Source organism: Geotrypetes seraphini, chromosome 6, assembly GCF_902459505.1.
Source record: "Geotrypetes seraphini chromosome 6, aGeoSer1.1, whole genome shotgun sequence".
Taxonomy (NCBI): domain Eukaryota; kingdom Metazoa; phylum Chordata; class Amphibia; order Gymnophiona; family Dermophiidae; genus Geotrypetes; species Geotrypetes seraphini.
Window position 1 is genome coordinate 55,477,659 of NC_047089.1, and position 13,536 is coordinate 55,491,194.

The window sequence follows — 13,536 nt, forward strand, 5'->3', positions numbered from 1 at the left end:
TGTCTCTCTTCCCGTCTGTCTTACCTTTCCCTTACTTTTACCTCCCCCCTGTCCAGCAGCACCCCTTCCCTGCTCCCCCTGTCCAGCAGTAGCCCTTCTCCTTTCCTTTTACCTTCCCCCTGTCCAGTAGTACCCCTTCTCCCTTACCTGCTCACTGTCCAGCATCCGCTAGGCCGGGCAGCCTTGGGGCTTTTGCTAGGCCGGCCCGCTTCACATTATCGAAGTGAGCCGGCCTAGCAAATGCCCTGCGGCTGCTGCCGCTGCTGGTCTGGGGGTGAGAAGGAGAGGCGTCGTCAGAAGTCAGCCGGCATCAGAGATCGGGGCAGGAACGTTTCTGGGGAAATTGCCGCACGCGTTGCAAACCGCCAAAGGCTCCTACTGTGTATGCGGCGACACGGAGTCACGGATCACGGCTGCACAAAGTTTCAAATGTGCATGCACGCTAAGGGTTTTATTATAGCGGATAAATACAGTATTCAAATTGAACGACTGTATGATTAACAAGAAGGACTAATTCATAAGGACCACTAACAGCACCAGTCGCATGCAGTTATTTCTCAATAACACAAACCAATGTGCAAACATCATTACAGATACAAGATCCTTTATCTGAAATTCTGAAAACCAAAAATCTCCAAAAAATGAAATCTGATGCGAACCAGAAGTAGTCAATTTTCCCGACGTGACACATACAGGTGCATGTTTATTGTAAGCTTCTATACTACTACTAATGACTGAAGCGTCAATTCAGAGCAGTTTACATGAGCTTCTATAAAAGTTTTAAAATACAGATTTAGCATTTTTTGAGATGGTTCTCAATAGACATTCAATCATCAACCATAATCAATCATCCTATGTATATACACATATAATACCACTATAGTGTACTATGTTCATATTAAATCTTTATTTGCACACATAAAACCTGTATGTGTGTTTGTCCTCCATCCCTCCCAGTAGCATCCCTTCTCTGTTGCTGCTGCTATAAGCCCACCCCCAACCCAGAATCAGCAGTTACCCCGCCTTCAGACCCCCCTCAACCCATCAATTTCCCCACCATCATTGCGCCCCTCCCTCCCTCTTCCCCCACCCCGAAGAGTGATTACCCACCTCTCTCCTGGACCCAGCAGCAAGAACCCCATGGTGGTCCAGTTGGGACAGCAGCAATTCTCACCTGCTGTGCTTATTATAGCTCACTATTCAGCTACAGCTTTACTGTACAGTCTTTGTAGATTTGTAGACTTTGTAGATTTGTAGACTTTGTAGATTTGTAGACTTCACTCTGAAGTCTCCTCAGGCTTTGTACTGAAAACAAGGACTCCTCTGAGTTATATTGGCAATTGTAAGAGGCTCCTAATCAACTAACCCTTACTTCTGTAATCTTAGTGTTACCAGTCAGACTATGTATTTCTTGAACAGCTTTCTTTAATAACATGAAGTACAGAATAAACACTCACAATTGATGATTCTGTCACAGAGTTCAACTCTGTCACAGAATCTTCTCACTCTACCAGCTTTCCCTATTCAAAAAGGGAGCTGGGAGTTTGTCCACACCTTGTGGAAATAACACTGTTCTCCAGACTTAGATATAAAACTAAGCTGTGTTAGATTGTTAAAAATAAAGGTTGAAAACCTGGTGGGGGAACAATACTAAACTGAGGTTCTCATACAGCCATGTGGTCTTACAAATAAGGCAACTGTTTTCTCAGACTGAACAAGAAAGGGGGGTGGCTTAAGCTCTGTGGTTGCAGCCTAGCTCTCTGGAAGAATAAAAGCCGTCTGGGGATTTAAGTGCACAGAGCACACTTTACTCATACATCTTAACATAAACACTTATACAAGAAACTCAGTAAATGTCCACATAAAATGGGAGCAGAACACTCGCTCCTGCTCTCTCAGTGCTGAAAATGGCTGAGACTGCTGCTGGAAGTCTCAGAAGTGATTTTCCATAACCGATAGAGCATGGACAGGAGTGGGTGAGAATCGCTCCTGCCCCAACGTCCCGCTAGATCACCATGGAAGCATGATAGGCCTGGGGGCCCTGCCGTTGGGTCCAGGAAGGGGTGGGTCATCACTTCAGGGTGGGGGTAAGAGGGAGACAGGGAGTGAGTACATACAGTATAGGTATAAGATCCATTCTGAAATTCAAAAATCTCCAAAAACTGAAATATGCCTAGTCCCAAGGATTTTGGATAAAAGATCTTATACCCGTACCTCCTTCCTACCACACACACTGTGTTTGATATGCTGGCCAAATTTCCTGAATCCTTTCATGTATAAGTTCATATATGGTTGGGTTCCTTAGGACCAAGTATGGAAGAGAATGAATATATGTGGTGCTGTGAGGGAAATGGGATATGAATGCTGAAAGACATGTTATATAAAGGAATAGTTACTATCAGAGGTGTACTTAGCTTGACTGCCACCTGGGCAGAGCTCCCTCCTGCTCCAGGTGCATCACTCCTATACCAAGCAGTACTGGGGTAAGCAAGCAGTCAATGAGCCGCAGTGTACAGGTGCGCAGCTATCAGCGCTGACAATCCCCTGCCCTAGAAAAGGAAATACATCCAGAGTCTAGCCAGTAGGCATCACTATTGCACAACTGCTAAGACCCCATTTCTCCCAGGGCTGCAAACCCTGCCGCTACAACATCTCCAGCTCTGGTTTTCCTGGAAAATCTCTCTCTTACTAATGGCTGTTCCTATGAGCATACAAGATTTGCAGGAAAACTGCTGCAATAAGCTGTTTAAAAGAAAAAAAAAAAAAAAAAAAAAGATCTAGCATGTTCTAATTGTTAAAGGACATTACTTCTGAAATACTACACAAGCCACAAAGGGTATGGATGTTTTTTATCAGAGGCATAACAAACTGTTATACATAACAGGATAAGAAGTGTTGGCTTGAAAATTAAGATCAATGAGTTTCTTTCTTGTCTGCCTCAGGTAAGTGTTTACTTTTGGTTCCTCCTTGCGAAATTCTGGCACTCTAGGCTTGGAAGGCTGGCCGGGCTTCTTATCAGGGGCCTTTTCCACAGCTTATGGCGTAAGTACACAGTTGCACTTAATAAGCTAATGTATTCCTTTGACCACGTATTATCGTATCAGTTATCACAGGATAATGCAACAGCATTCAGCGATTATTATTTTTTTTCTAGCAGTTTTAAGTAAACATGGCTATCACTTGCAGCCAAATGAAATAAGTTGCCAATGACACCAGAGCACTATTGTTAGTGGGAAGCAAGCCAGGGTGTGTAGGGAAAGTGAATGGAGCACCCGACAGAACACCAGGTGTTATAGCTCAAGATAAAATGACTGTATTGCATAATTCCACTCCCCGCTCATTAGAAGGTCCATTAAACTATGATTTACAAACTTATGTTGTCAGGTGGGAAAAATTATGTAACAGGGCCCTGGTAGGAACCTATTATATAAAGCAGTGTCTCGCAAACTATTTGCAACGGCAGTGTTGAGATTCCGGGTGTGCCACGATTCCAGAATTTTACTTTATTTTTAAAAAATTCCCTTCATAAGTATATATACTAGAATAGATGACATATACATCGCATTTGCAAGAGTCTGTCAATGTTACAATTACCCATACATAGCTTAAAGAACTTTAAATAACACTTAAATTTATTTTTTTGTTTTGCAATTTTATAATTTCAATTATAATGTGCCACAATAAAACATTTGCTCCGTTTAGTGTGATGCGAAAAACATTTACTCCGTTTACTGTGCCAGAGCTAAAAAAGTTTGAGAGACACTGCTATAAAGGAATACAGATTCTACTTTCCTTTATAGAATATCAGGTGCTTAATATGTAGGAATGAGAATCTCGGAGAGAGTGGGAGCCAGAAGGCCTTCAGTTTGCGCAGATGCTCCAGATCCTGCAGCGGCCCAGTAGAATGTTGGTGGCAATCTCTTTCAGCATCGGCATGCGCATGGTAAGCACAGTGCCGGTCAGTGAGAGGAGGCGGTGGACAGCGGCACTGATCATCTTGGGTGCAAAGGGAGAGCAACACCGGTGGCCTTGGGAGGAGGGGTGGAGTTTGCAGTGGAGAATAGCAGCACCGGTGGCCTCGGGAACTGGCAATTTGAATTGGAGGGTAGCAGCACCGGTGACCTCGGAGTGGTGGGTTTGCAGTGAAGGGTAACAGTGAAGTGGTCTCGGGGGAGGGGGAATTTTTTTTCTAGTTGCTTGAGTGCCGGTTAATTGGGATTATGCTGTTTATTTATGATAATTAGTAAAACACTGAATAGGGAAAAAAAACCCCAATGCAATAAAAAGCTCAAAAACCTAAATTATCAACTCAATTGTCAAAAGAGGAAGAAGGAGGCAGCCAGGTCTTCAAAACATTTCGGACAACAAACAACCCAATTTTGAGATAGAGGAAGGCAAAATGTTCCACAAAGAATGGCCAATATAAGAAAATACCCTGTTCCTGGTAGTAGTTAGTTTCACAGACTTCAATGAGGGCAATTTCAACATTATAAAGAACAAAATGCACAATCTATCTAATGTATCTGGGGCAATGGGAGGATTAAGTGACTTGCCCAGGGTCACAAGGAGCCTGGTCTCTTCTTTCCTGCCAGGTCTGGAGGGCCTCCGAACATACGCGAATGTGTATGACATCATCCGTGCATGTTCAGAGGCCCTCCAGATGCAGCAGGGCTTGCCGAGAATACCGTGCCATGATGCAGGCCAAATTAGAGCGACAAAAATCTAAAAACAGTCCCCTAAAAAACCCCCAGCTGCTCAAAATTTCCCGCAACCAGCGTTCCAATTAAAGCAGCCCAATTGGGTGAGAAAACCGCAGACCTGGCAACCATGCTCAAAATGATGAACAATCCCCCCCCCTGAAATACACACACACTTCTTGTCATCACTAGATGCTGAAAAATAAGCCTTGCAATTAATTCACTCAGGAAACAAGTAATATAGTAACAATCAGGATTTTATTCAAAAACCAAGTGGATATTCAGCACCATTTACCCAGGTAAACGTGCCACTGAATTAGAGGCCAACTGAAACGTTTTAGGGTTTTTTTCCAATTCAAACTGACACGGAAAGTGTTTGAAACCATTCAGCCATAATTCAGCGATGACTGCAACGGGTGACAATGCTCCTCCTACACGCTGGGCGGGGACTGCTTCAATGGCCCGTTGGCCTGTCCCTGAGCCGGAGGTTCGGGAACTGGAGTTGGACGGTCAGATGTCGGAGAGGCTGTGGAGGGATAGTCCGCGAATGTTGTGTGCTGCGCCCTTGTGGTCAGTGGATCAGCTGTGACCTGCCTCCTCCCTTCTACCTGCAATCTTCGGCCATTAGCCTTCGCCCACGGTTGGGATCTAGAGATCATCTTCGGCCAGTGATAGACTATCATCGAGGGTTCTTCTCGGCCATTGTATCCTGCTGTTGCCTTACACGGATTAGAGCCCAATAGGACTTCTATTCTGTCTTGCTTGGAATGCTTTGGGTCTTTGAGGTTTTTGATTTGCTTTAATGTTATTCTTTTTATTTTTTTTACTATATGAATTGTTAGATCTTTACTATTTAATAATTGTTTTCTCAGGTACTTTAGCTAGACTGTGAGCCTTCGGGACAATTAGGGAAGTTCCAAGTACCTAATTTTATTTTATTGTAACCTGTTCTGGGCTCCTGGGGGAGACAGGCTATAAAAATGAACAAATAAATAAATAAATATTGTGAAACTAGAACAAGATGGCTTGCCATTGATCCCTGCATAGGAACAACACATGAACAAAACCCATCACACATGCAGAACTCAGCCAGACCTTCGCCTACCATAATACAGAATATGGAACCACAAATTAGAAATGGGAAAGTGTAGCCAAAACTGAAATAGAATCCTCAAGAAAGCCAGACTCTGCAAATAGGGCAATGCCAGAAAAAAAGAGAAACTGAAAGCATTTCCTCCTGTACTGTGCAAAATACAAACACAGAAGAGATGCGTATTCCCAAAAATGGCACATTCCTTTCCTTAAATGTTCCATATCATTTTGTTCTTTCCAACATTTACTGTCTGGGCAATTATTTTGCTAATCAGATTGGTTTCAGTCTAGTTTCTATTTTTTCTTGTGGCAATATGCATCAGAGTTCTTTCCCAGTCTCTTTTCTCTCCCCATTGCAATCTGTGCAAAACTCTACTGCACGACACATCTTCTACCAACCTCGCTACACTCATGTCAACCCTCTCCTTAAATCACGTCACTGACTCCCTATCCGCCATCACATATAGTTCAAGCTCCTATGCTGACCTATAAGTGTGCTCATTCTGCTGCCCCTCAATATCTGTCTTCGATTCTCTCTCCTTATACACGTCCCAGAGAATTCCGTTCCTCAGTTAAGTCACTCTTAGCGTTACTCTTCTCCACTGCCAATTTCAGACTTCGTTCCTTTCCTCTAGCTGCCCCCTATGCCTGGAATAAATAGCACAGATACTTACCGTAACAGGTGTTATCCAGGGACAGCAGGCAGATATTCTTAACCCATGGGTGACGTCACTGACGGAGCCCCGGTACGGACCTTTTTAACTAGAAAGTTCTAGTTGGCTGCACCACGCATGCGCGAGTGCCTTCCCGCCCGACGGAGGAGTGCGTGGTCCCCAGTTAAGATAAGCCAGCTAAGAAGCCAACCCGGGGAGGAGGGTGGGACGTAAGAATATCTGCCTGCTATCCCTGGATAACACCTGTTACGGTAAGTAACTGTGCTTTATCCCAGGACAAGCAGGCAGCATATTCTTAATGCATGGGTGACCTCCAAGCTAACAGAGAGGGAGGAGGGATGGTTGGCCATTAGGAAAATAAATTTTGTAACACAGATTGGCCGAAGTGTCCATCCCGCCTGGAGAAGGCATCCAGACAGTAGTGAGTAGTGAACGTGTGAACTGAGGACCAAGTGGCAGCCTTGCAGATTTCCTCGAAGGGCGTGGAACGGAGGAAAGCCACAGAAGCAGCCATAGCTCTGACCTTGTGGGCCGTGACAGCACCTTCCAGTGAGAGACCGGCCCGAGCATAACAGAACGCAATGCAGGCAGCAAGCCAGTTGGAAAGCATCCGTTTAGAGACAGGACGACCTAGACGGTTAGGATCGAAGGTCAGAAAGAGCTGAGGAGACGAGCAGTGAGCCCTGGTACGGTCAAGGTAGTATGCAAGGGCACGCTTACAATCCAGCGTGTGCAACGCCTGTTCCCCAGGATGAGAATAGGGTTTAGGGAAAAAGACCGGCAACACAATGGACTGGTTGAGGTGAAAAGCCGAGACCACCTTGGGGAGGAATTTAGGGTGGGTACGCAGAACCACCTTGTCATGGTGAAAAACAGTGAACGGTGGATCGGCGACCAGTGCATGCAGCTCACTAACCCTCCTGGCAGAGGTGATGGCAATGAGGAAAAGCACCTTCCAAGTTAGAAGTTTGAGCGAAGTCGTGGCAAGAGGCTCAAAAGGAGGTTTCATGAGGGCTGATAAAACCACATTTAGGTCCCAGACGACAGGAGGAGGCTTCACAGGTGGTTTGACATGGAAGAGGCCTCTCATGAACCGGGAAACCAGAGGATGAGCCGTGAGAGGTTTTCCGAGGATAGGCTCATGAAACGCAGTGATGGCACTGAGGTGGACTCTGATTGAGGTAAACTTGAGGCCAGCATCGGACAGAGAGAGCAAATAGTCCAGTACAGTTTCCACCGCCAATGAGGTGGGATCGTGATGATGCAGGAGACACCAAGAGGAAAACCGGGTCCACTTTTGATGGTAACATTGAAGAGTGGCCGGTTTCCTGGAGGCCTCCAAAATGCGACGGACAGGCTGAGATAGATTCTCTGGAGAGGTCAGCCCGAGAGAAACCAAGCTGTCAGGTGGAGCGAAGACAGATTGGGATGTAGTAGAGACTGATGCTGCTGTGTAAGTAGAGTAGGAAACACAGGAAGAGGAATGGGCTCCCTGGAGCTGAGCTGAAGCAGAAGGGAGAACCAGTGTTGTCGAGGCCACCGAGGGGCGATGAGAATCATGGTGGCCTTGTCCCTGCGGAGTTTGTATAGCGTCCGCAACATCAGAGGGAGTGGAGGAAAGGCATAGAGGAACCGATCCATCCTGTCGAGCAGGAATGCATCCGGGGCCAGACGGTGAGGAGAGAAGAGTCTGGAACAGAACTGGGGCAGCTGATGGTTGTGAGGAGCTGCAAAGAGGTCCACCTGTGGAGTGCCCCAGCAAGCAAAGATGGAGCGGAGTGTTGGAGGGTCCAGAGTCCACTCGTGAGGTTGAAGGATGCGGCTGAGATTGTCGGCCAGGGAGTTCTGTTTGCCCTGGATGTAGACAGCCTTGAGGAAGAGACTGTGGTCCATGGCCCAGGTCCAGATGCGGAGAGCCTCCTGACAGAGGAGGCGAGATCCGGTGCCGCCTTGCTTGTTTATGTAGTACATGGCGACTTGATTGTCTGTGCACAGGAGAAGAACCTGAGGGCAGAGAAGGTGCTGGAAGGCCTTGAGAGCATAGAACATGGCTCTGAGTTCCAGGAAATTGATGTGATGTTGACGCTCCTGAGGGGTCCAGAGTCCCTGGGTGCGTAGATCTCCTAGGTGAGCTCCCCACGCATAGGGGGAGGCATCCGTTGTTATGATCATGGAGTGAGGGGGTAGATGAAGGAGTAGACCCCTGGAAAGATTGGAGGAGTTCAACCACCATTGAACAGATTGCTGAAGAGACGATGTCACAGAGATGGGATGAGAAAGAGGATCCGTGGTCTGTGACCATTGGTTGGCTAGAGTCCACTGAGGTGTCCTGAGGTGGAGTCGCGCCAGAGGAAGTACATGGACCATCGAGGCCATGTGGCCCAAGAGGACCATCATCTGTCGAGCTGGGATGGTGTGATGAAGGAGCACTTGACGACAGAGGTGGAGCAGGGTCCGGTGTCGGTCGGAGGGGAGAAACTCCCTCATCAGAGTGGTGTCGAGAACTGCTCCGATGAACTGAAGTCACTGTGTGGGAAGCAGATGCGACTTGGGGTAGTTGATCTCGAACCCCAAGAGATGGAGGAAAGAGATGGTGTGATGAGTGGCTTGCAGCACAAGTGGAGACGAAGTTGCTTTCACCAACCAATCGTCCAAGTAGGGGAACACCTGGAGGTTGTGAGACCTGAGGAAGGCCGCTACCACAATAAGGCACTTGGTGAACACCCTGGGCGATGATGCGAGGCCAAAAGGTAGTACCTTGTACTGATAGTAGCGGTGCTGAATCTGAAAGCGGAGGTAGCAACGTGAATTCAGATTGATGGGGATGTGAGTGTAGGCCTCTTTGAGGTCCAGGGAACATAGCCAGTCGTGATGAGAGAGAAGAGGGTAAAGCGTGGCCAGGGAGAGCATTCTGAACTTCTCTTTGACCAGACACTTGTTGAGGTCCCGGAGATCGAGGATGGGGCGGAGGTCTCCTGTCTTCTTGGGAACCAGGAAGTAGCGGGAGTAGAATCCCTGACCCCTTTGGTCCGGAGGCACCTCTTCGATGGCATTGAGGAGAAGGAGGGATTGGACCTCCCTCAGGAGGAGGGGGGTTTGGGAGGAGTGAGAAGCAGACTCTACGGGAGGATTGTCTGGTGGAAGAGTCTGGAAGTTGAGAGAGTAGCCGTGGCGAATGATGTTGAGGACCCATTTGTCTGATGTGATGACCTCCCAACGGCTGAGGAAAAGCTGGAGGCGACCTCCGATAGGCTGAGGAAGAGGTAATGATGTTGGGAGACTGGCTATGCCCTGGAGAAAAGAGTCAAAAGGGCTGAGATGGTTTTGACGGAGGGAGAGGCTTGGCAGGTTGGTGAGACTGAGAGCGAGCCTGGGTTTGATGTTGTTGCCGAGGTCGGCGTGGCTGCTGTTGAGGCGGGTTGAGAGGTCTGGCAGAGAACCTGTGTTGGTAAGAAGACTGTTGCCTGTAGGGGCGAGCAGGTGGAGTCTTCTTTTTAGGTTTGATCAGAGTGTCCCACTTGGTCTCGTGTGCCTAGAGCTTCTGGGTGGTCGAGTCCAGGGATTCTCCAAAGAGTTCATCACCCAGACAAGGTGCGTTAGCCAGGCGGTCCTGGTGGTTAATGTCTAGGTCAGAGACTCTCAGCCATGCCAAACGGCGCATGGCCACCGCCATGGCGGATGCGCGAGAGGTCAGCTCAAATGAGTCGTAGATGGAGCGAACCATGAATTTCCTGAGTTGGAGGAGGCTAGAAATATGTTGCTGGAAAAGAGGGACCTTACGTTCAGGAAGATATTTCTGTAAGGAGGAGAGCTGTTGCACCAGATGCTTCATGTAGAAGGAGAAGTGGAAGGTGTAGTTGTTGGCTCTATTGGCTAACATGGCATTTTGGAAAAGGCGCTTACCAAATTTATCCATGGTTTTTCCCTCTCTGCCAGGAGGGGTGGAGGCATATACACTGGGATTGGGATAACCCGGTATAAGCTATCCAATTTACGAGGGGCTCCAGGAACCGTGAGGGGAGCTTCCCAGTTTTTATAGAAAGTTTCCCGTAAGATGTCGTGGACGGGCAACTTCAGAAATTCTTTGGGAGGTTGCTCAAAGTCTAGGGCATCGAGGAAAGCCTGAGACTTTTTAGAGTCGGACTCCAAGGGAATGGAAAGAGCTGCTGACATCTCCCTAAGGAATTTGGAGAAAGAGGATTGCTCTGGTTTGGAGGGTTCTTCATCGGTTGATGAAGCGTCCTCCTCGGTACCTTGAGGGGAGTCTTCCCACAAATCTGGGTCCCTAACGTCGGGGTGCATACGTTTGGACATTGGTGTGGAGGGCTCGGCATGGCGGGTCTTTGAAAGAGATTTGCCTGAGCGCACCGAGGCGGTACCGGGTGAGGAAGACCGATGTCGTTCCTGGGACCGGACAGGGTCGGCAGCATCACGGGTACGTACTGTAGGTGTTTCTGCCAAGAGCACCGGCATGGAAGTATTAATCGATACCGAGGGGGTCGACACCGATGGGGACCGGTCCTGTACCGGAAGGTGCGGTGCCAGCAACGCCGGCAACAGTTGTTGGAGCTGTTGTTGCAGCTGCTCCTGTAACTGTGTTTGGAGTATGGCCGCAATGCGGTCGTCCAGGGGAGGCACCGGTACCGCTTTTTTCTTCTTCGGTACCATAGGTGCCACTCTACGCTCCGGCGATGAGGAGGCCGATGATGAGGCACTCACCGAGATCGGAGCGGAGCGTTTGCGGGGCCGGTGGGGCGCCGGGAGGGCCGGTGTCGCAACCGTGACAGGAGGGCGCTCAAGGGAAGTGGGAGGCTTCTTAGCCGGCTTACCTGGGCCCAACGACCCCGAGGAAGGGTTCGGTGGTGTCGATGTCGTCGGTGCCGACTTTTGTGGTGCCGTCGACGTCGCAGCCGGTTCCATGGCAGATCCGGTACCAAACAAAATATTTTGCTGGATCTGCCGATTTTTCAAAGTACGCTTTTTAAGCGTAGCACAGCGGGTGCAGGTGTCAGCCTGATGCTCTGGACCCAAGCACTGGAGGCACCAATTGTGTGGGTCGGTGAGGGAGATCGGGCGTGCACACCGCTGGCACTTCTTAAAACCCGGTTGAGGGGGCATGAAGGGAAACACGGCCTCCGCAAAATTGAATCCGGAGGCCTGTATGGTAGCAACAGGCCCCGCCGGGGCCGGCCTGAAAAAATAAAGAAAACTCGACTTTTTTTTTTTAAACAAAAATAAAGGGAATCCAATAAGAAAAAAGGAAAAAAGAGAGAAAATACGCGAGCGGGAAGGCAAAAATTAGTTTTTCAACGGCCGTTGAAAACACATGCGTCTTCTTCGCTCCGCGGAAATGAAGAAACTGGGGACCATGCACTCCTCCGTCGGGCGGGAAGGCACTCGCGCATGCGCGGTGCGGCCAACTAGAACTTTCTAGTTAAAAAGGTCCGTACCGGGGCTCCGTCGGTGACGTCACCCATGCGTTAAGAATATGCTGCCTGCTTGTCCTGGGATAATACCCGAGTTAGTCCCGTCAAGCCCTTCCCTTCCCTTATTTAAAAGCAGACTGAAAACCCACCTTTTTGATATAGCTTTCAATCCTTAACCCTATTCCTCTGCCCTCCAACCCAGCCCACTGATTAACTGTTCCCCTTAACTGTATCCATGACATCCTGTTTGTCTGTCTTGTCTGTTTAGATTGTAACTTCTTTCGAGCAGGGACTGTTTTCTTCTTCTTTGTGACTCTGTACAGCGCTGCATGCGTCTGGTAGCACTATAGAAATAGTAGTAGATGAGAGTCTAGAGCAAGTGCCCTGTTTGCATTCCCTAACATTGGCCCTGTCCAGTGGCGCAGTAAAGGGGGGATCCGCCCTGGGAGCTGTCTTGGTAGAGGCACCAGCACCTGTCCTCCTCTCCACCCCACCCCCATGTCATGCGTGTGCACCCCTTCCCTTCCTTTCCCTCATACTTCTTTAATTTTCCTGGTGCAAGCAGTATCACGAGTTTGCTGCCCGTGTGAGTGTTGGCTCTCTCTGATGTCACTTCCGGGTCCTGCACCTAGGAAGTGATGTCAGAGGGAGAGTTGACACAACACGGGTAGCAAGTTCGTGATGCTGCTCACGCCTGGAAAATTAAAGAGGTATGGGGAAGGGAAGGGGGGCCTGCGCATGGCAGGGGGGGGTCGAGAAGACGCGGGGAGGGGGGTGGAGAAGAGGGCAGGGTTGGGGTGTTAAAATGCCACTCACCCTCGCTATGCCACTGGCCCTGTTCTTGGCTGACTACTTTTAACTAAAAAGGCTGGGTGGAATAAGGAGAGGAATATTATAAAGAGAGGGAAGGGAACCATAGGTAGTTGCCAACAAAGGCTCATGATGCTGTCACCCAGTAGAACCTGATTCTGACTGAGCTGGAAGGTAGGAAAAAACAAAGGGAAATTCTTGTCCTTCTTTTAGCTCAAACTGGTAAGTCTACACTGCAGAGAAATCAGCAACCCATTCACCTTGTACATTCCCCCCCAACACAGAGATCCCTCATCCAAAAGATGTGGGAGCCACCAGAAGTATAAGGTCCTTTGAGATTACATGAATTCATATCCAAAATATGACAGAACAGTTCTTGTCCAAAAATTAATAACTCACAGCACATTCCCATTTTTAATAAGGTATGCCTGGGTGTAACTCAAAGTTAAATACACAAATTACAACAACCAAGTAAATAAACCATAATTGAATGTCTACAAGACTATATTGAATATTATTATTGTGCTACTATGGTAGAAGACATTAGATATCACATGACTCTTTTTCTATAGAATCAGTTTACTCAGCTCATTACATATTAAAGTGATTGTTTTTATAATACCTTTCAATGTGTTCCAGTTAATAATGTAACAAGATGGAGTTGAAGTAGTACTGGTTTCTTAAAGCCCAGCTGAAGATATCTTTTCATTCCTGTGGTTCATACCCTTTCTGTAAACTATTGCGGAGCAGCAGAATTTTTTTTTTATATGTGGCATAATGATAACTTATAAATTGAGTTTCTGAGTCCAAGTATTTATAATCAGTAAAATCTAATCT

At 47.8% G+C, this 13,536-nt stretch overlaps 1 protein-coding gene across 4 annotated transcripts in view; it reads right to left on the reverse strand.

The window, feature by feature from the left end:
- Positions 1-13,536, reverse strand: part of SMAD9 (SMAD family member 9) — a 63,791-nt gene that overhangs the window by 36,893 nt on the left and 13,362 nt on the right. The gene's annotated exons all lie outside the window — the stretch shown is intronic.